This window comes from Megalopta genalis, chromosome 6 (assembly GCF_051020955.1).
Source record: "Megalopta genalis isolate 19385.01 chromosome 6, iyMegGena1_principal, whole genome shotgun sequence".
NCBI lineage: Eukaryota > Metazoa > Arthropoda > Insecta > Hymenoptera > Halictidae > Megalopta > Megalopta genalis.
The window spans coordinates 20,114,846-20,139,861 of NC_135018.1; the positions used below are offsets into that span (position 1 = coordinate 20,114,846).

At 35.2% G+C, this 25,016-nt stretch overlaps 1 protein-coding gene across 7 annotated transcripts in view; it reads left to right on the top strand.

Annotated features, from left to right (window-relative positions):
* Positions 1–25,016, top strand: part of LOC143259765 (cyclic nucleotide-gated channel alpha-3) — a 224,729-nt gene that overhangs the window by 8,542 nt on the left and 191,171 nt on the right. The gene's annotated exons all lie outside the window — the stretch shown is intronic.

Here is a 25,016-nt window from a genome sequence, read left to right on the forward strand (position 1 = left end):
GTAATTTTAGAAAATTAATTTTGATACACTTAATCTGATTTTTCTTTTATATAGACACAAAACATACTTACAGACTTTTATTTTATTCTAATACTATTTATAAGAATTACAATCTATACTTTATCCTAACAGAATTAAAACATTGATAAATAATCTCATTATGGAAATAATTTGACCGTACACACATCCTTGAAAGTGCCATTTGAGTTTACAGTGATAGATTTCATACCGCATGTCTCTAATGTTTACGAACGAAACTTGCTCTTTATTTCGAAGCTTAAGCTACTTCGCGTCTCTAACCTAACTATAACAGACCGGCGTTTTCTGTTTTTACTATTAGTCGTAATCCGAGCTGTGTGTTGGAGTAATATGGAACTAACGGGAAGTCATCCTTTCTGTTGTCTCATAAACTCGGAAGCTTCTTGTTCTGTCATTAATGTTGTTGCAATGATACTTCATTCATGACCATTTAATATTTTCCACGCCAAGCACGAGTACGTTATCATAAATCAGTAATTCAAGGCACTATGGAAACTTCATTAACGTTAGAGGCTTGATGAGTTCCGTCAGTAATTATTCGAATTTTAAATTGAACATTCGCGCGGTTATAAGAGCGATGATTGACCTGTCGCAAGGCGCAATTACCTGCAGTGTTATTCGTGAAATTAACTTTAAATTGAACAGCAATATCGGCTCGTATAAGTGCCGGGAAACGCGGAGCCCGGCTAAAGACAATGGATGAGCGTTCATTATTTTATATTATGCAACGCACATTACAATACGCAACAGATTTGCATTAGAATTTTCAGTGTCAAGCTATTTCAAAATGCCAAATGGATATAACTGTTTTAGAAATTACGCAATGACTAAAATACCTCAGTAATAATGACACTACGATAAATAAAATCACCTGAACATCTCTTCGAGATGTTGTGATCTGTTATAAATAATTAGTTTCATGACACTGGTCAGGGAGAGTAACATTTTTTTAACGATTTTTCTCATATTTATTTCATCTGGCGCTCATATTTATTTTACGTACAACTACATATTTAAAAAATTGAACTAAATTCGTTTTGCTTTTGTTTTGCCTTTTGAAATCATTGACCATGTGAAGAACATGTTCTGCATTGCAACTCGAAAAGATATTTAGGTGGTCTTCCTTAAATCTACATTTTGCTGTATACTTACAGTACAGTTTTCTAGAATACGGCCGGAAACGTTGGACGTTGCATTTTTCACGATGAACCGACGTCACTGTAATTTCGCAGCGAAGATATAGGGTCTATAATGTGAAATCGAATGGTTCATTAATCTTGGCGAAGACAGAATAAAAGGATCAGTGGTCTAAGTGAACGGAAATCTGATCAACGACTCTCGATATTCGTATGCAGCAGTTTGCCCCCTAACCGTAACCACGTGTCACCTATGAAGGACTGCAAGATTATCATTCTAGATTGCACGTCGTTGGATTGCGTGCTATTACATGGTGAACATCAATTGAACGTAACGAACGGAGGAATACGATTTTACGCGTTTTATTGGAAGTATGCGCAATCTTGATAAAATCTCTTCGGAATATTTGATAACGCGACGGGAAACGCTGCATTTGCATATTTCGGTCTCACTTTGAATTGTTTAAGAGGTCATTTTTAACAAGCTGTAGATGCACATCCTCCTTTAGAACTTCAGATTTTATTCGTATGACTAATGCAGCTTTGATTGCAAGATAAAAAATGCGGACCTCCGTGCATTTTGCACGGAGATTTTTAAATGGCAACGAAGCTTATAAATTAACAAGGTATAATCGCACTTTTGTTTTATTATTATAATGAGCAAAACTTTTTACATACGAAAATGGGAATTTGTATAAAGATCCACAGTCGCTTATGTACATCTGGAGATTATGATAAATTAATAACATTGGATAGAAAGGATACTTACGTGAATATTTATACGAATCATTCAGAAATATGTAACTTATATAAATTATTTAAAATATTTAGCAAAAATCTGAAATAAAAATTTCGGCCTTTTACAATGACGGCACCTAAAATTCAAATTAAATGTTTGTTACAAGATTTTATTATTAACTCTTTCTATTATTGCAATTTTTCGGACGATTTTGTGCTATGCATTTTTTCCATTCATTAAAACGTTTGCATTATTGTTACGACGAATAAATGATGATTTTAAAGTTGCAGCGATGCAGAGGTGGAAGCATTTGTTTCAATGATCTGGGAAATTCATGAATTTTTACAATTATTCCTTTATCGTTTTTTATCGTATGGTAATATTTCTTGTGTTTGTAACGATATCGATCCGTAAAAGCATTGAGCCATTGAATTTTGTGCGGGCTTGACGTTATAATTCCATCAAAGGGGACGCAAGAATAAAAATATATAAAACATATTCGTGGTACGCGAGGATAATATATAGTCAAAGGAATAATAGCTTTTATTTTTTTTTAATGTGTTATAAAAGGAAAAGAAAAGTTGCTATATTTATATCGTTTTCGTGATATCGTTGACTAACTGTGCTAGAATTTTAATAGAGCTTCGTTTGAAGTAACAAATAATTGTAAAATTGATGAAATTATAATGGAGTTCGAACAGATGAAAACATTTATATGAAAGTTGTGTGAAGTATCATGCGAAGAATACAATTTTTAATGTTTCTCACAGGGTCGTATTGACCTGAATACAGTATCGCAGTTAAAAATGGCGGTCAATATCGGAGAACGGGTCGTATTGTAGTGATTGAGCTGTACTAGTTTTTAATTTCTGCAGAAACGAATGTTCAATGGATCCGAATGTAGAGGATTATTTATTGATACCCGTAATATATCGCAAAAATTGATGTACTATTTTCAGTAATACTAATCGTTTAGTTACTCTATTTCCCGAATGATCAATGAATGTTACAAAGATGCATAGCGTACGTACACCATAAATGCATTTTTTTTTAGATGGTTAAAAAATTTGCTTTGGACGAGATCGAATTATAAAATACCATCAACCTTTCTTAATATATATAATTCTCAAGGTTATATCTTCTGACGGGTGCTGGATTAATAGAGATGGATATAGCAGAAGTTGGGATAAATGAACCGGTAACAAACTGGTTAAGAAATAGCGATTGGTATTCGGCATTTCTCCGCGATTGAATCTGATATATTTGAGTCCCGTGTCACGTAATGCTCTCGAAGTAATGCCGGCGCACGTGTTGTTCTTTCGTCTTGATTGCGTTCACAGTGAAGCGTCGAAAATCAGTTTGGTGATGCCAGACAGGAAGAAAGTGCATAACATTTCCCTAATGTAGCACGAAATTCCATTGCGACTCGCGAACATAATACGAATAGCAGAACTGTACATTCTATAATACTTAAAATGAGCATTCAAGCATAGATATCGTAGATTGTTCCAGTGAAGTATTCATAGATATTGTAGAACGTCGAGATGATTGCGATTTTCAGTGGCGTGTGACATTTTAGCGATTGACACAACGCTTTCTTCTTCGATTTCACGTTCACACGACAAATACACTTGCTGCACACAGACGTTACATTTTTATACATAAAATTCAGCTTCTTTTATGAATGACTTCAACGAGCTGAATAGAAAAGTAAGACTGTGGGAAATATTATTGGAGATACGTTTTTAAAGCAGTGGATTTAAGAAATATTTTATTTGTTATAGTAATAATTTCAAAGTAATGGTGTACTATAAATTCTGTTAAATTCTACAATATAAATTACCTTCGAACTTATAGGTTGTAGATTATATAAATATCAATGTGTAACCATAATCTCAGTTTTAAAATACTAAAATTTGTTAAAATGTAAGAAAGATACAACGAAAGCTCGTTAATTTCTTAAACACCATGTTATTGTAATTTTAAGTAACAGTGTATCGATTGAATGAAAAATGGAAAATGTCGAAAATATGAGACATCGATATCAGAAACACGTGTTATCTTGCCAACAAGTTTACGTTTTTTGACCTATTGTAACGGTTAGGAATCAACGCGTATGATTGGGTCTGAACGGTTGAAAAATCGTTCGTGCAGACAGTTTCATTGGATTACGTTCGTTTCATTTTATACTGTGTTCACTGCACCATAAAAAGAACAATAGAACTAATTGTGTTTATTCACAGTGTCGATGAAACGGTTTTTTGTTTTGCTTGTTGATATTTACATTCCGTACAGGTATAGAAAACATCATATGTACGACAACGCGTTCATGCAAACAGTGGCAATTAAAAGTTTTGTTGTGTTTACTGGTCCAAAAAGTAACTCCTCCGAAAAAATTGCTCGGTAGCCAATGTTGAAACGGAGCACATCTAAATCAAACGGGACAGTCTAAATTAAATTTGGTTCGACAAATTAATCGATTTGCAGATTACATTAAATGATAACAGAGAATAACAAAAAAAAATTTCGAAGCAGAAGAATATTCTAAGAATAACATTTACGAACTAAATTTTTACGAACGTGAAGAAAAATTGCACGATCTGAAGATTTCATGCACTTTTACTTTAGATTCACCGAAAATATCGACAAAAGTTCTACGGAATATCAACCACTTCAAATTTTTCAACAAAAGTATAAGTTTTCATAAAATTCCGCAGTGTAATAAATTTATTTTTACGTCAACTGTGTACAATAATCCAAATTATCTGTTGGCTCATTAAATGAATAGAAGAAACACCATAATTCGAAAATTCAATAGACAAATGCTGCGAATCACAACAGAGACCTATCAATCATTGTAATGTATGTTTCAATAATACAACATAACGTGTACGTCTATTGTTTTACCATAATAAACTCAACATTTCAATACATCTTTGAGGGATTGTTAAAACCGTTCTTTGTTTAATAGGCTCGTGTTATTCTATTTGATCCTGAACAGTACTGTGCGATAAGAACGATCTATCCTACCGAATGCATCGATGTGCGCCATAGAATATTAGTTAAATAGTTTCCACCAAATACAAATGTTACGCAGCCTCTATTCATTACAGTTAAAACTAATAATTAATTAGATCGTGGAAATCGCGTTATTAACTGTCTGTATTGACAGCTGAAATAGCTAAGCTATTATTTATTTTTTTACATACGTTACTAAACAATTTTAGATCGATTGCAATTTATCTCTTGAAACAATTTTGTACCGTCATTGGTAATCACTAGACTGCAGATTTTTATGTATTAATGAAACTAAAATAAGAAGAACATTTCTGTCATTGTTTAACACTTTGACTGCCACGACAACTGTCTCAAAGACTTAAAATTGAAAAGTGCAGTTGTATGCCATCAATTACATTTGAAACATTCGCAACGTTTCGCGGATCCCAATAAGATTAGGGATATGTAATAGATTAGGGTAATTAAAATTTTAATTTTCAAATCCGAGCAAATAATTCCGTCATCCACATGACGCTCACATGATCACACACGACAGTCAAAATGTTAAAAGACGACTTATTGATTCTCTCACCAAAATTGCTATTACCATTGCCAAAATGTTACAGGTTCCGAAAAACGTTTTAAAATAGCCAGTAGGTAACGCGTTATCATTTAAAATCGCAGTTAAATATCTGTTTACATCGACGTGTTCGATAGGAAGAGGAAAAGTTCCAGAGGATGTAGCAAACAAACAGTTTTCGAGGAAACGTTGATAAAGTTTCGGCAAAAGTTTGCCCAGAGGTGTGCACGCCTACTACTACCACAACAACCGCTGTTGCCATTCTGCTATATCTTACTACCAAAGCGGGTTTGCTCGGAAACGATAATAGTGTCCGCGCACCGACACGACACATTTCAAGGGACGAGGAACTGCGCAAGGTGCATCGCTTGAAAACAAGTCCGAGCCAAAGTGACTTTTGTTTTCGCATCTAACCAAATTGCAAGTCTTCACTGGCGTGTTATAAAAAGCAAACGAATGAATGAAACGATCGAATTTTCGAGCGTGAGATATCGCGAAAGTTATCGAGCCTGCAAATCCCATTAATTTACAATATTTAGCGCACAGCCCGTTGCAGCTGGCGAGAACTGTTTTGGTACTAAATTCAACAATAATATTTTTACTCCCCAACTACTTCATGCATACACGATTTCCCTTCTGCTTTTTACCCGCCCGAGTACTTCGCTTACGCTGCGAAAAATTCTTTGCCCGTCTTTCGTGTTTTCTCCACCCATTATTTATGCACTTTTGCAACCTAGTTTTTCGTTTCGTTGATTTTAGATTTAACACTAGGTGTTGGGTATCGATCGCAGATAGATGATATTTAAAAAGTCGTTATTCTCTATTACTTTTAGGTTTTATAAAAATTTTGAGAAATGTATTTACTCCCTTCGTTGCATCAATCAATTAACTAAAACAGCAAAAGGGTATTCTTATAATGCTTTCGCATCTTTGCTCTTTAGTATTCCACTTACCCACTTTTTAATTTATCAATAAAATATCAAATAGCCTAATCATTTTTATCGTGGCATCTACTTATAGAAAAGCAAAATAATATTTTTAAAAGCATTTATATTTCTAACCGATCGAATAAATGCAATATAATTCTTGCTAAAATTTGTCTATCTATTCCTGCTATTACCATGTAATATACTAAATGGAATCTCAAGAAAGACGTACGTGACAGCCTTGATAGAAGATGATCGAACATCACAAGATTGACATATGAGAATTACTGTTTGCTGTTCAATCGATAACAAACATTACGATTCAAAGAAACTCGAGCAACTTCTAGTTGTAACCGTAATCAGAGCGCGCATCAACGTAGCAATTCATGCACTGGAAAGCAGTCTTTCGCTATGCATGGTTTGATGCATCATAAAGTACAAAACCAGCACTTGCCAGCAAAGTTAAATTACGTTCCTTACAAAATTAGCTCTGTACAAAACTGTTCAGATTATGTAAAATGCACGATAAGAACATTCTCCAAAGTAGATCCCCGCGAAAAACTTAAATTAGATCGAACTTATAGCGGATTGAATGCTTCGTTCCAGTGCCGGTTGACCGTACAGTATTCTGAACAACTTTAAACTGAAAATCATCATGCAAATTGAATTTTATATCGAAATCTTTTCATCGTACAAAACTGTTTTTGTAAGAATAAATGCTCAATGAAATTTCCTAGAAAATACTTTCACAATCATTTCAATTGTAAAATGTAAATTAACTCTTGTGAATTGTATCACAGTTAGCATTCAATTCTATTGAAAATCTAGTTCTTAGTTTTCATGCAATATACACGTGCTGTTGAATGATCAATAATCTTATATACTCTATCAAGGAGAATTATAAACGAAAGCAAATGTCTGCTTTTGGATCAAATTGATCCGAACGCTAACAAATCTTTCATTATTAATAAACCGCGGATTTTTATGCAAAATAAAAAATTTCTACCCCAATTACAAGACAGATGAGCCAAGTATATAGTTTCCTTTCTTCCTTTAACAATGTTATTAAGCTGAAATTAGAACACCAACGTTCTTAATTACTTTTAAATTTCTCGCCGTTTTCAGTTTCACCGATCCATTTTCCCCGTAACTGCATAAAATCCGCGCTCCAATCATTACGTATCATTATCAACAATGCAATTAACCATTCAACAGTGTCTACAAAAGAATCTGAATTACCAATCGAAGCAAGAATGTTCAAGTGATAAAATTTGATAATTTTCGTAGTCGGAACCAGTCGCTCATCTATCACGAAAAGCTGTTCGCGTGGTCTGAGCATTACATATATTTAAATATTGAATATAATATAGCCGGATGCGCATATTGTATGCATAAAATATCGCATCCCGGCCGACCGTAAACAGCTTTAAATTTTTTCCGCGGCGATTCATGGATTATAATTCACGGTCGGCGTAATCTTGCGTTCGGTAAATAAGTTTCGCGGGGATTTATGGTAACTCTGTGTAACGAATCTGTATTTTTCATGGGATCGCCGCGATCTCCACGCACAAAGCGGCCGCCCCGCGTTATGGCATCTCGGCCAATGCTTCATATTCGCGGCATTATCTCGTTTTATACGTGCTGGCGCGAGAGCCGCGATCCAACCCTCTCTCGTCGATATCATTTATCGACAGGTTTTATGATGTCACGGGCGAATCTGGTTTATCGTCGGCACAAATATTGGCCGCAACTGGCCTGTCGGAATGTATCGTATTCAAATACGTAAACAACGTCGGTTTCCGAAAGGATGGATCGGTTTTACTCAATCGAAAAAACGTAAGGTAACATGGAGAAAGATGTCCGAGGTTCTTTTTTTATTGTACGGGAGAACCTTGGTTATCCGATCTAACCAGAGAAGCATAGGTGTTTGGGCAACATTAAGTTTCTACTAATTTGTATAATAAATAGTGATGCATATGGACTGCCTCAGATCGAACTATTTACATATGAAATGTGACCGGATTATGGAGAATGATAATAATGTGACTGCTCATCTTTGTAACTATCATGGAATAGCAAAGGTTTAAGTCTAGACGAATCCAATGATATGTACTATGATAAGCTTTGCGAGATCTTGAACACCAAAAATAAATGGGAATATATATATATAACTATATAACGATAACAATGTCTACATCAATTTTGACACATTGTTGCAGATTATAAGCAAGTTATTATTGTTTTACTTTACAGCTCCTATATTTGCTGCAGAAGAATTGTTCCAATTTTGTTAGAATCTAATTAAAAGTGTGCCAAGTTACGTACTTCTCATCTCTTCAACTTTTATTTTATTGGAAAAATTACTTTCATTTGATGAGGTTTTCGTGGTAGCTACATTGAAAGTGAAAGGATAGTTGAAAGTTGAGGATACTGTTATATTTGTATTAACTTATTAAACTTATTAACAGAAGAAGTAATTAAATCATTGTTTCTCGAAATAGGCGCGGGAAGGAGCAATTTGAAGAATAAAAGTAACGCCCTCCCGTTTATAGCCAGTATCGAATTAAAATCTCGTAATCCGAATCGCTTGTAGTAGTTCCTTCATTATATTATAGTTTGAAGTAATTATTAAAAGCTCATTATCTTATAATCTCTTTTGTTGCTTTAATTTCCTCATTAACTACAATGTAATTTTGATCTCGGAACGACACGCTTTCCTCTCTTGGGAAGAGTCACGCAACTTAAGTTCCGAGCGAAATACGTGTCCCACGTTTTCTGGACTCTCGTTGCTGGCTAATTTTCTGTAAAGTTGCCATTACGTTTAAATTCGTTTCCCGAGGTTCATTAACATTACAGATAACGCATTACGAATTCACGGCTATTTCGCTCAGCAAATTGGAAACTGAAATTTTCCGGAACAAATCTGATCGGATTTTCGTTTCCAAGAAATGAGTTTACCGATTTTTCTTAAGACCGAGTTTATCTTCCACTACTTGTCTATAATACCGCTTGCATTATTTCCTGGATAGCGTAAAAACATTTTTTATCGAAACATTTGTTTCAATATTGTACAATCGGGAATGTTCATAAAATGTGTAATGTTGGTTTTAATAAAATTTCGCATTGTTTGCAAATTTTTGCATCGTGAAATAATGCAAATGAATACGTAGAAAAGAGTTTTTATCCACGAAACGAGGTTTTATTTCATCTCCCTGATAGCCCAACATCGACGTAATAATAATAAAAGCCAATTGTAACAGGAATCAAAACAATTCCTCAAAATTTAAACGGCGTTTTCCAATGTGAGACTTAAAATCAATTTCGTTAGTATGTATGGTTCAATTTGGTCGATCGGTTGGTAGTAAACATACATATTCATTTACAAAATGCGCGTTGTAAACTGGCCCAAATAAAAAATTGAAATGGTAATTCGAATGAATATGCATGCACGTCTCACAATGTATCGGCAACAATCAGAAGTACGTACACTGTTATGGCGTTCAAGAGGAACGCAGTTTTAACTGGTGAATCATTAACCATCAATACTTGAAACTTATTACGGTACAATCCGCGTAAACGAAGACGTAAAAACAATCCCTGTCACACAAAAACACGGTGCAACGAAATTATGACATCGAAGTCAAAAGAGAACTATAAATGAAGAAGCGTAGCGAAAAACGCGCTGCTCTTTAGAATAATGTGTATGTAAAAGCATTCTTAGAGTTCAGAGTTATAAACAAATTTATCTTCTCTTTAGTATTGATCTTGTACATCATTCAAGAGAACACATTTTTTCCCGGTACAAATCTCGTTTGCAAGATTAAAACCATAACATTAATTTAGTATTTTGCCTAAGACTTGAATGAAAATAATATATCCACTTACCTACGATACTATAAATTTATTTATCATTAATGATTTTTCAGTTTGTTGTGAACTCTATTTCATGAGATCACGAGTACCCCTATCATTTTAAGAGAATCAACTTGTGTGGCATGCCTTATTTACCTGATGTATAATAATTTTACTTAATTAAAGTTCTCGTCGGCGGAGAAATTTCAAAGACAAATATAGGAAATGAAATCCAAGTAGAAGGAAATCAAACAAGATGGAAATTCCTAATTAAAGAAGTTCTTACAGATCACAAGTCTTAGAACTCTACAGTAAGCTAGTGTCGTAGATATTTTTTCAAAATGCAGTTTCACCCGCAACCGTTACCGGTTGCAATCTGCTCCTTATGGTTTCGGAATAAAAACACTGAGAACTTAGCTTGGACTTTAGCGTTATCACTTAGGTTGATGAAAGATGGGCCGCTCTCTCCTTTTAAATGTAACGGGTACTCATCGCCGGTTCATTGATCTACAGCGTGCTTTCAATTTAAGCACTTTCGAAACACGTAGCACCATTCTTGCCACGGTAAATTACCCGAGATCGAGTAGTAATATGAAGATCCCCATTGTGCAGTCCCGTTGCAACTCCGTTTCCATTTTATCCTGTTGTGCTTTCTCTTTCTCTTTATCGTTTAATTCCGTTTCCTTCCTTATATGTATCCTCTGGACTACTTTCCTTTCCAGCGAAGTAGCCGGGTAATTATCGAACTCCGTAGATCATTTAGATGATTAGAGAAGGAAATGGATGTACTTTCATTTCCCCTTTAGACTTAATTGAAAGGGATGGTGCGTTTCTGGCAATGCCGTAACAACCAGAAATCGTAGGGAACCGTACAAATCGATCAACTACAGGCTAACATTGGAGAAAATTGTATCGACAATTCCACGGTCATTCTCTTTCCGACGATTATGAGTAGATCGTGGATCTTCGTGCATTATATAGGACATGCAAGCTTTTTAAACATACGAATATCCGTATGCTAGCGAAAATGAACTGTATTCTTATGTTCTCGTCGACGAAAACCATGTTTTCCCCATGAAGTATGATTTTTGAGACAGAGATTTCGATTTAAAGTTAGCCCAAAATTGTGTAGATCTTCTATTATTACTTACAATTTTAACGTCGAAGGTTTCTAAGAACATATTTCGCCGCATTCAATTAATAACTTCACTGATTAATGGTAAACCGTATTTTTTAAAATGTGATATTTCTTGATACGTAGTTCTGCAGGGACAATCGGCGACGGGCAAAACAATATAAAAGCGAAATCGTTTGCATGACAATCGGCATTGTTCTTGTCGATAGTTCACAATTTCAGCGACACAAATGAACATCACAAAAGACAGGCTGAATAAACAGAGAAGAGTATATCATTACGGAGTGACACTAGAAATAATCACCTGTTTAAATACTATGTCAGCCGAAGCGATCGGTTCGTTTGAAGCCGATGTAGAAACGGCTCTCGTTAATTGATTCGACCCTACTTATTTTAATTATCTAGACGACGCGCCCACCGCTGACCTGTCCACTTTATCCACTTCATTTCTGTAACGTGGAAAGAAATTTCAACGTGAATACTTCGAACAGATATCGTCTTGTAAACTTATTTCTCTCACTAATATTTTTGTATCGAAACATCTTTTTACCCTGCCTCGATTAATGCTTATTTTAGTCTTGCTTTCCCATTCTTGATACAAAGAATATTTGTCGATCGATTGATTATTCATAATAATCCTGTATTCCAGTTCTGATATTAATTTTTACTTAAACAATTTCATAGATTAGAAAGAAAAATGTTAATTATTGAAACTATCAGGCTAGATTTACACATAAAAACGAAACATATTATCGAAAGCATGCAAAAAGTTGCTCAATAAACAAATACATATATGATACTTTCTCAATACATCCTCCAGTAATAATAAAATCGATGCAGACATTTTTATTCTTTTAAGACAGAAGAATATGGAAATTAATTTTTAAACAATCCTGCTGTAGCAATTTGTCTATAATGCGGAGGTCGATCAGCATAATTGCAGTCTATCTTCGATCATGTATTTGCATACGAATAGATAACTACAATGATTGACAAACTTGAGTAGAATTAATCAAAGGACGATATCCACGGGAACGTGAATAACAACTGGACCTAATCTCTTGTTCGTCGTCGCTAACGAATTCAATTTAACAATTTTCAACGACTCACTGCAGACACCGTTCCCAACCATTATTCTGCTCTCATTCTAAAGAACTTCTTAAGAAAGTCTTCAGCGGGTTTTATAACGCGGCAGGCTAACTCTTTCGACTACATAATTCCGTCCGTACAGTGATTTAAATGTTCTGTCAAACTTAACAAGCGAATTAATCGAAATGACTTTCTACTTCTCCGCCTTCTTGACTCGATATAACTTATCGGCTTTAGAGAAGTTTTCATGGCGTTGCTAATTTTACAGCACAGCCCGAGTTACTTGGTGCTTTAGGACAACGAGAACTACGCACTTTTATTAACAGTTTATCTGAATGAACACAAATATGTTTCAAGTCGCTTGAAATTTAACTGACACGATTTGCCAAAATAATGCAATGAATTTGTCTTCATCGAACGAAATCAAATAAAGAGAATAAAGCACATTTCTTATATTTTCTTTTTTTTTTGAAAAGCTTTGCACACCTCTGAGAAGTTCAACAAATTTTTTTGGAACTTATGAGCACCATTATATTCGCAAATATTATGACGGATTTTTGGTTCAGGCTTGTATAATGCAGACATATCCGGTTGCGAGCTACCGAAATTCACGCTGCCTAATAAGATATACTCATTTCATAATGGTGAAAGACTGCATTGTATTCTAAGTGATTGTGTTCATGAATAAGCTTCCTGCAAACAAAAAGGGATTTATGAGTTCATTCGGTATTGTAGTTCTAGTCCGGTCGTGTTCACTGAAAGATCCCTTTAAATTCGGAACAAATATCGTGAAATGATTTTCTCTTGCATCGTTAAATGGCTTTAAAAACTGATTATGATTTTATATCAGTCTTTATGTTATAATAGCTTTTATATCATTAAATTTTTCAATAATTACTAAAGTACTAAAAAGAGTATTATATATCGTGATTAAATAACTCAATGTAGAAATAGGATGCTGGAGCGTAATGCAGAACTGTGGCAAAAGTTCAATTAAATGTGTAATTAAAAATAACAAACATTTTATGTTTGTACAAATTGCTGTATCGTTATAATCACTGTATCGCTGTAATCGCTGTGATGTAATAATACGTTGAACTTTGTCTCGCGTTTCCACGTTCGTCCGTATACATATACATATTACGCGTTCACATTCGCTCTACAGTAGCGGACATATATTTAAGACCACTTGAAAAACGGTATAACTTTTTTTAAAACTGAACCAAATGACTTGAATATTTTTAAGATGATAGAGGGACCAGTCTACTAGACAATGATTTTAATACTTTTTAAAAATTTTGCGATTACTTGGAATGGCAAAAATATTAAAAAACTCATATTTTCAACTTTTTTATCTGAACTTGTAACGAAAATTAAAAAAATGCATTTTGCAGATCTTGGTAAGTTATATGCATGCTGAAAATTTTATCAAAATCGGTCAATGCAAAGTCAAATTACAAGCGTCAAAAGATTTTTAAAACTGCAGATTTTTCACACTTGTTGGTCGAAAGTGTCAAAATTCGGAACAAAACTGCAATTTTTGCGATCTTTAATTTCTTACAACTCCTGTCAAGGTCAACCGATATCGATAAAATTTTCAGCATACATGTAACTTACCGAGACCTACAAAATGCCTTTTTTAAATTTCTGTTATAGAGTCAAATCAAAACGTTGAAAAACATGAGTTTTTTATCTGTATTCTCAGTCCAAGTAATAGCAAAATTTAAAAAAGGTATTAGAGTCATCGTCTAGTAAACTGATCCCTCTATCATCTAAAAAACATTGTGAAGTCGTTTAGTCCAGTTTTAAAAAAAGTTATACCATTTTTCAAGTGATCTTAAATATATTACCGTCCGCTCTCTCACGTTCATGCGTTCTCTTTCTTTTGCACATCCATATCTCACACCTTGCCTTTTGACAACAATTCGGAAGGCCACGTCCTTCCAGTTCAGGGTGTTCACTGTGCAAGTTGTTTCGGAGACGACCTGCCTCGGCCATATGATCGACTCGCACCGGTCATTGATCCCTCCGCATTAATAACAAGTATTTTGTGAAAAAACAGTATTGTTCTGACGTGTCGTTTCCCAGACTAATGCGATACAATTTCACTGTTTCAGTTGTGTCAGTCGCTTAGAGCCTCATCAATGTATTATTATCATAGTATTTTTACATGCATGTTTTGAATCGTTTTGGTACTTGGAAATAAACGAGTAGAACAAAAGTATTATACGCATGAAATTGAGATGAAAAAGTCTATTTAACGGGCAAGCACGAGAGAACGTACATATGTGTACCACGCAGCAATGCTTGTCAAGATGTCGCTTAATTAACTCAGCAGACTATCTCAGGAAGTTCTGTCACATGCGGCTTAGCTTCCATGCCTGGTACTAATGGATTATTGTTTTTGTTCTCTGGCGTACGTTTCAACTAGAAAACATTTTAGTAAAGTGGGAAATATTAAGAAGTAACACAATCTACTCGATTACGAAAAACAGTACAAATGAATTTTCAAACAGCAGCACGAATAAAAGTAAAAACAACCTAACTTTGTAAGTTTACTGATCTTTCGCAATTCCTCTCTTTTTTTTAAGAATTTTCTATAGCGTAATTCAATATTCAATATCAGCGTTCTTACATATTAATCGCAGTATTATTCACAAGTAGAATTTAAGTCAGCAAAAATTAGTATCAATGAGAAAATCAATTTAGCTTGATAGAAGACCGCAAAGGATTAATGAATCAAAGACGGAGATGCCAGACAGCTATCCGTCAGCGAATCCCTTGGGGTCTATTGAAAAATTCAGGATTAAAAGCCCGGACTATATTTTGCTATTTACGAACCGTCAGAAAGTTCCATGCCGGTCGGTTTCCACTGGTTTATTTTCCGCGCGAAAGTTATGGTACCGGTGTAAATACGGGGCGCATCACCGGATGTCACAAGCAACTGCAAACACGTTATCGAATCTGTGCCTAAAAAATTCACTCGCTGCGAATTAAAAATAGAATCTTTCTCGTCGGCGCTTTTATGCGGAAACGATTCGAAAAACGTGCATGCGACGAACTCGTGCAAATTTCAGTGGCTGTCTTCAACTTTATTTCGGAGCTCGCCTGAAAACTCAATTTCCATCGCGGTGCGTCCAACTTTGCATTAATTTTGCTCAATTGCGAGTCGAAGATGTCATGTACACGGTGAGCCACGTGACTTACATATCTCGAATAACTTTTAGATTGTGCGTTTTATGAAAGATTGTTAAATACAAAATTGATACGATATCATTTATTTCCTTTGAAACCACGCGCCTTTTGTATTTAACGATTTTTCATAAAACCTATAATTTGGGTTTGCATATTACCTGATCCATCTTGTAATGCAATCGCCTTCTGTTCCACCGAAAAAGCTGGAATATTATCTTTATTTTACATTTACATTTTTAATTTTTACCATGAGGAATTTGGCATGCAGTGAACTCAATTTTCCGTTTAGTCTAATTTTGAGTAACTATTTCACGAATTAAACTTTTATTGCTCTGTTATTTAATTGGGTGCTTTTACACAGAATTGGTGAATATAATACAATTTACTTGATATTTTAAGGCTCTATAATAAAACATAATTTGTCACGCAATTTCGATTATGTACTTACGTATTTTCACGTTATCAATTATTATTATCGTTGTTACTTAATTATCGAAGATTAACTTTTCAATGCGCATGGCACAAGTTATATTCAGCAAGTTCGATTCAGTAAATTGAATAAAACTCTATATTACGCGAAGCTTTTAGTATTCATGAAATTGTTAGATTGCATTAGGGTGATTTAAATATGATGCACCTGTTCCAGTTCGTCAATAACTCAATAGTAAACGTGCGAAATGGTAAATTGGATTTATCAAACGAATATGAGATATTCTCTTGCGTCTGGTGTATAATATTCTGTAACAAAGATATTCTCCAAATAGTAATAAAAATGGTTGAATCATTAAACCTCCTGAAATTCTAGTGCATTTTTCTAAGGTGTGTTGTAACACGTTTAATTGTAGTATTCGGACATACATTTTGCCATTTTAGTTATCGGATGTTGTACCCACGTGTTAAAACGGCGACATCCGGATGTTTCATGGATCTTTGTTAATTAGAAAAGGGCTCGATGAGTTGAACTCCGTTATTTGAATATTTATAAATAGCGAATAACCTAACCGACTGATATTGACATAACCCAAACGATGATCAAGAGGATCTTATAAATGACTTTTTATACATGGCCTTTTGAATATCATATACTCGTTCAGGGACATGATTAAAATAACTTTGTAACCTTTGGAGTTGGTTATTGCCAGGCACAGAGTAAAATTTCTGTTCGTTTAACCTCCTTCATTTAGAATTAAATTTGTTAATAATAATCACTGAAATACCAATACCTACATACAATACAAATGTTCATTTTACTCGCAATAGTATTGTAATGAAGTTTCTGTACACAAGTAAACGACTACCATCGACAGAAATGATATCGGAAAATGCAAATGAGTTTCGTTTAAACTTCCTCACTATATACACTGTATTAATTAAAGCACTATTACGATTTCAGCAGTTTCTGCTTTATTTACTTGTGAATTAAGCTTTTATTAAATATCATATTTTCTAAATGCACATAATAACTGCATCAAGATGTACTCTCAATTACAATGAAAGTTAAAATTAAAAATTTTACCGACTACTCCACTGCGTAATACTACTGTCACTGCTATGTCAGACTATTTTCTGACTATTCCACTTGATGTACATGAAATTAGTACAGTATCAGTTGTGATGTATCAGTAACGATGGTTTCAATATGTAGATCAAATCAATGTGGCTAACAAGTAGTTATTTTTTATGTACACATTTAATTCTATTTACAATTACATACATTTATTTAGATATACTTCGATTAAATATAAGAAACGGAAGTCAACTATAAATGAATACGTTATAAAAGATATATAAAATCTTTCACGATTTTCGTTTCACTTTTACTGCGTTCAAAAACGATATTCTACACGACGCTGACCTTTAAAAATTTATTTGAGAAGCTAAAAAATTACGGTCTTCCTATCGCTGTCTATGCATATAATTACGAAGATTTGATAGCAAACTTGTATTACTTTTTGTGAAGTGCATTCTGTAATCTGGGCAAAACCGGACGCGATATTCGGCAATATTCCTTCGGAAATTCTCAAGACGGTCTCGGTTTGAGTCTCTAACGGTGTTTCGAACTTACACGAGCTTTCCATTGAGTTACTATTTCGTAGATCTATCTGGTTTTCCCCACGGAGCTGAGCAGCGAAATGTAGCCGGGTAAACATCCGTGGAATCAAACTCAAAGGATACCAGTTTCATCTGTCGCCCTCTGAGCGCCCGGGTATCCTTTACGTAGGCATGCCCAAAGATACAGGAGTCACGCGAGGATTATTCGTAACCGGCGGAATATGAAGAATGTTGAAATTGTACGCACCCTTTCAGATATTTCCGAGTCCTTATGGAAATTTTCGGCGACAATTTTCGACGTTCCAACGGAGATCTCCACCCCATCAATTTTTCTGCTCGCGACTCCTCTCCATCCTACATTCCGGACAGCTTCCATCCTGGCGACTTATTTTCTGTTCGTTGGAATCTCTGTTCCAAGGTTAAGCGAACACGAAGTTCAATGATGTGTATACCTGTTTTTCCTTCTTGTTATTTGTGTTGTATCGTATTTGTTTCTTTTTTATAAGAATCTTCATTCGTATAAAGATTACAAGGAAACCTTGGCTTGGTTTATTAAGAATTTATGATGAATTTTGCGGTACACACATATTCTAGATATGTCTAACATGCCTCACACCTGTAAAATTTGGGTATTAGTCTAAATTTAGGTAAAATTAGGATTTAATGCGTGTGAAATACATAACATTCTATATGTTTACAAGCAAATAGGATAAATTCGTTTATACCACTTATACAAATGCACAACTCGAATCATGGGAAACGTAATACCTAAATACCTCTGCTGGAATTGAAGATTCCCAAGGGCAATGCTATATCGTGATAAGTAGATCACGGATTTTATGCATTCGCGAAGGAGATCAGTAAGAAAGTACGAAATTGTAAAGACATTATAAGCATCTCTCTCTCTCTCTCTCTCTCTCTCTCTCTCTCTCTCTCTCTAAGAACATTACACTATTTCTGGATTATTGAAATAATGAAAAGTGAAGATACATTTTTGTTTAATTTCTGATTTTTACAATCGATTTAGAAAATGTATTTTGCATACAAATCTGCAATGATAACACAGTCTTCCTTTAACGTTATTTTTATAACCATACGAAAGTCATCAACGTTTCTTTGTTTTAGTATATCATGATCTTGAAATGATTTTGGATTAAAAAGTTAGCTCCAATCGAGAGAAATATTGTCAAAAAATGATCTATCTACGGCCGACTATTTTCAACCCCCAAAGTTTTAAGATAATATATGAATGAAATATTCGTTTACGGCAGAAACATTCTTTCAGATTATTTAATAGTCTTTACAACTCTGGCTCGATATTATAACGGATCACGTATTGCTGAAAGGAAAGTAGCATATCGTCCGAACTCACGAGAACTGAACAGAACTTACATTTGTTAAATAAGGCGAGGGTTTAATTGGAAGAGTGTGAAAACAATTGTCAGAAATTTATTGTCGTCGCAATTTCCCAACAATCAGCAATGCACATTTCCTCGCAGTGGGCTATTGAGCGAATCAGCTACAGCCTGCCAGCATTTACGGTACGCTCACGCATTTTCTTGCTCTTAGCTCAATTTATCCGAACCCGTCGGGGAACAAGATGATTGGAATAACTGGATCGTTCGGATAATAGCCTATTAATTCTCTCTTTCGCTGCAGATAGGTCGTCCGGAACATTTTCTACGCAATGTGCGTTATCACCCTTTTTTTCCGTGGAAATAAAATTTCGTTTGACTTGCAAGTTCAACTGTAAAAACGACAATTTTTTGAATATACAGAGTAAAAAAGTTTAGGAAAAGGATGAACGAAAATTAACAATTGCAAGATACTGGAGGCAGTTAGAAATTGGTATTAAAAATTAAAACATATATATAGGTGTTCCATAATTATGTTAACAGCCGGAAATGGGGGGTATCTGAGATCATTTGAAGTAACTTTTTCTTTAGCGAAAATATAATCCGCGGCTTTGTTTATGGGTTATCAACGAAAAACGGTGACCAATGAGATGCGAGCTCGGCTGAGGCAAGGCGGCAGAGCCAACGAGTGATCGAAGCCCAGTTCCGCTCATTGGCTCGGTCGCCTTGCGTCAGCCGAGCTCGTATCTCATTGGTCACCGTTTTTCGTTAATAACCCATAAACAAAGCCGCGGATTGCATTTTCGTTAAGGAAAAAGTTACTACAAATGACCTGAAGAATCACCCCCTTCCAGGTGTTAACATAATTATAGGACACCTTATATATTTATTTTAAATTTGCGTTAGTGAATTGACTAAAAATAATAGATAAATATCTGTATTCAATTTATCACGAAATATATTTTTTAGTCAATATACCAATGCAATATTAAGTTTTGATATATTACATTTCGATTTTTACAATTTTTTCAACCATTGAAAACCTGTTTATAATGTAATCGAACTAATTATTTAACATGATTTAATTAATTTGATTTGTTACATTGTTGGAATAACGACGGATTTTTCGCATAATTGTGTGAGTTGCTTTACATCGTTGAAAACATAGTAAGAGGAGGCAATTGGCGATTGGGACAGGCATTCAAGGTAATTACAGAGTTCATCCTCGCCGTTTGTTCAACTATAAAATTATTGTATATTGCGCAGCGTCATTGGCACAACGTTAGGTTAGCATTGTCGTCCGGATAATGGAGTAGTTCAAATTGATGTCACGTTTGGAATACTCTAGGAAGTTTCTCTTGTAGGATACACTCGGTAACTGCTTCCAATGAACTACACGACGGATTATGGCTCGGTTGGATAACTTCGCAAGCATTTTCAGAATATTATGGCGCGTACTGAAGTAGGCAGATTGAAATATTTTTGCGGGAACGCGGTGTAGGCGAACTGTTGTGCGAAGATAATCTCGTGCAACAATGCAGTAAGACAGGATCGTGTCCCCGCGAAAAGTACTTTCAACGAAACTGCGAAAAAATTAATATATCACTTGTGTGTAATCTTTGATTTTTATTTCCTTTTTTAACGGTTTATGAGTATAATATATATTTCTTCTGAAGAATAGGCATCGAGTATCCCAAGGACATAATTAGAGTACAAGGCTATAGGATAATTTATAAAATGCTTAAGAATAATTTGTGATTGTAATATTTATTTATAGATTTTGGCAAATGTTCCACCGAAAAGTGCCTTATTGTTCCAAACTTGCGGATCCGCGTGGAATTCAAGCAGAGCTTATGTTTCTCACTCATAAATATGTCCGTGCCCCAAGAAACATTGAAAAAATTGTTCACGCTTTTCACGCTTTCCAACCAATCATTATTTTCGACTTCATGCAGAACAAATAAAGGTTCAGCCGTCACTAGTTGTAACGATTTCATAGCAAACTTGCATTACCTTTTGCTAAAGCTACCCTAAGAATTTCAAAAGAATAGGTTACAAGGTTTCTGAAAGAGAAATACTGAAAGAGCACCTAATTTTTGGTTCGTTCGCGCGGTTGCCTCTCAAGGTCAACGTTTGCTTGCCAATAAAAGACAAGAAGGTGGAACCGTGGCGAGAGAATGAGATTGTATAGGTCTCTGAGTGAGTGTACCCAAGTCAAATTGTCTATCCAGTTAAGTCGGCACTCGCTCTCGACTAACCATACTCGTTTGACGATCGGTTCTGATGAGAAGACGGCTTTCCGTTCTCCATTGTGGATATCCCGCGAAGAAATTCCGTATCAGCCGAGATTCACCAGCTCGGAGAGATCAGTCCCATCGTATCCCTACTCCAAAATTCTCCGAACTCATCAGAAGGAGAATCCTATCCAGCTCCGTAAGATGCGGAAACTTTCTCGAGTCCTCGAACTTCATCCCGCGGCTGCGTTCGAGAACGTCTCCAGATAGCAGGACTCAGATTTACCAAGGAAAGAAGATCTGGGTGGTGCGTTACAATATGGCGTGCGATCGACTTTGTAGCACGGCCGGTCAGCAGCACTTACGCGAGGATAAATTGAACGCGTGGAATAAAGTTGTCTCGGCCGAGGCTTAGTCCATCGAGGAAATCGATTCGCAAAACCCGATGCATACGCACGCACACAGATTACGCAGTTAACATAGCATCATGGAGCTAATCTTGCGATCACACGATAAAATATTTCAACGTTTATTTCGTATTGATTCTATGAACATTCTGTTAGCTGCTTTTCAATCTTCATCGATGGTAAAATTGCCTAATGTGCGACTTGTTTCTAAGAAAGACTAGATTGCGGATTTTTATGAAAAATACAAATCTTCTAACTCAATTGTTAGAAACAGAAACGAAAGGAAAATGTATTTCTTCTTTTAATAATATTAATACGTTGATTAATTAATTAATTAATATTAATTCTTTTAATAATATTAAGTTTTTAAATTTTTCTGATGTGTTTAGATTTTGGTGTTTTTATAGTCATCTTTATCATAAGTGCATGAAGTCTGCAGTTTAATAATAACTTTCGCGACTAATATTGATTCTGTAAACATTCTATTAGTTGCTCTAAAATGTTGATTGATGGCAAGATACGAAATTCATTTCTTATGCAGATATTAACTTTTTACTAAAAAATCTTTCGGTAAAGCTCAACCTATTGGAAAGTATTATAAAATGTATGTTGAAATTTAGAACAATTTTTCAACTGGATCAATAAAAAGATACCGGATCAATCTTCATACTTAAAGCTTTAAGTTATAACAATTTACATTTTACTTGGTCTTAGAAAATATCTTAAAATATCTTAGAAAATAGAAAATATTCAAAAATCATTTTATTTCTTCATTCAAAGTTCGTATAATAAAATCAAACTTCATGACAAGTATAGCTCAATTACACTTGTTTCGTCGTCAAAAAGATGTAGTCTTTTTCAAATGAATTTTCAGCAAACAATTCACATTTTCTCGGGAATGTCTCAATTAAAGAAATATTGTAGAAAATACAAGTCGTATCGTTTGACTCGCATCGATAAAACTATAGTACTCCTCATGTCACGACTCTGCGTCTGAAGCAAAGTTTTTCCGAAGTTTCGCCGCCTCACGACTGAATCCTGGGACAATACGTCTTCCGACGCTATCAGCAAGACACTCTTTTCCAAGTTGAAACACAGATCCGTATTTGATTTTAGTTGGTTTCCCTGTTTCGCGTGTCGACTTCCAGACAGAAGAAGACTGTTGACACAAATGAGATACCCTGTAACATTCACGTTTTAAAAGTCACACAATAGTAGCAGTTTCGTAGCTTCGAAAAAATTATTAAAAAAAAAATGATCTCCGGAAACGTAACGTGTATTAAACGTGTATTAAATACACAAAGTTCGAAAAGAGATAGAATTTCCAAATACGAATATGTTTCCCTATAATTTATTAAAAATTACTTCCACGAATCCATTTATTAACCAGTTAACTGTTTTTGACGAGTATTCTCGTTGTAACATGAAATGTTTCCATTTCTTCACGAGTATATACTCGACGAAATATATTGTACTTTGAAATTCTTTATTAAATTATATATTTTATTGTATTGTATTTAAATAAAATATGAAGAAGATCGAACATATGAAGTGTAATTACAGTAACTTACACAATCGGCAAAGAGATTGTAACAGCTAACTGGTTAATGGAATTTCTTAAACATTCTATTAGGCTGCAAGAAAGTAATTTCGGTTTTGGAACAACAATTACAACCTCCTCTATGTGTTGACAACCGAAAATACATTTTTGCCAAACTAATAATATCAATTCCACAGAATATATTCATTGGTAGACTTTCAGGTTTACTCAACAATTGATTTGATATTCAATATCCGTTCTTCAGAGTCGCTAGATCGTACACGACAGAAACAGAAAACGATTAAAATATCAAGAAATCAATGAAAAAGTACAACGCATGCAAAACCGCGCTCTGCAGCTTAAAACACTCTTTATAAATATTTATAAAGTGTCCCATGAATATTGTATTTCATCGCGCGGCAGCATTAGCCTTTCGTTTACTAATTACACGTTCTATCTATTTTGAAAAAATCGACCATTTCCCATGCATACATATTAGGTTTTAAAATTAACAAGACTGCATATATTCATATTCTGCGAGATCAATGAACTCGGAGAAAGGTAAACTTATTCGGCGATAGCCCGCGAAAATATTTGTCAGCGATAATGACACGATAGAAAATGATGGAACACGGAAGTTTGACGGGAGCCGGAATTTTTAAACGAGCCGTAATATCACCGCGATTCATCGTGCTCGGTTAAACATCGTGTTGGCGATGCGAGTTGTAGAGATTCCCAATTAAAAGTTATTCGATCATCGAACGAATGCAGGGGACGGGACAAAAGAGATCGCGTAAAATCAGGGGATAATATCCATAATGCCATTTACACGGGTGTCGGAGATGTCGTTGTTACGTGTCAACGCAATAGGATCGTTTCCGGTGGAGGTCCGGTGAATAATTCGGCCAATATTGTTTGGTATCCCGAGGAGAGGGTGTTGCAAAGCGACATCTCTCGAGGCGTCTGCGAAGGCGCTTCTGTGTGCGGGTGTCGAGACGTCTATAGCCTGCCATTGCGACACTTGCATGAGCATATAGAGTCCCATTGGGCTCCGGTACATCCTGGAACAGACCATGCTGCGTGCCGAGCGCCGCGAACAATATGACGATCCGTACTCTCGATATCTTTGTTCTAATGTATTGTCTGCGATTCAATGCGCTGCCGCTCCGACGGAATCTGATTGATTCGAGAGTAATTGATAAATATTCCGTTCCCGCAAAGCGGGGAATGCAATCCCGAATGGTGACGGGAGGATTTCCAGCGCCGTTCTGCTTTTAAGTAATGTTAGGTGTCGAGATCAATTCAATACCCTTTCAGCGAATTGATTAGAAAATTCAGCGAAGCGGAATCGTTTACGGCGCGATCTATTGGAAAATTCGAATCATTTATTTTTGTTCATGCCATGGTGTTTCCGCGTGTTCAGAGTTTGAAAATGTTGCTAATTATTATTATTATTAATTTTCGCGTAACTTACGTTTCTGAAAAGTATGATTTTGCATAAAGATCCGCGAGTTTAATCGCAACGCACAACGAGAAGATGTATAACTGGCAATCTTGGAGGAAACCATGAACAAAAAAGGACACATTTTCCGTCGATCACCTAGTATAAAAGTTGCAAAGTGTGACGTTACTGTTCAGCACTCTGGCATATCCCTCCTAATGACGGTTTCTGTGATCAGGTATATATGTATGTATATCGTTACATGTATACGTATAGGTTTACCAACCGTACTTGTGGTT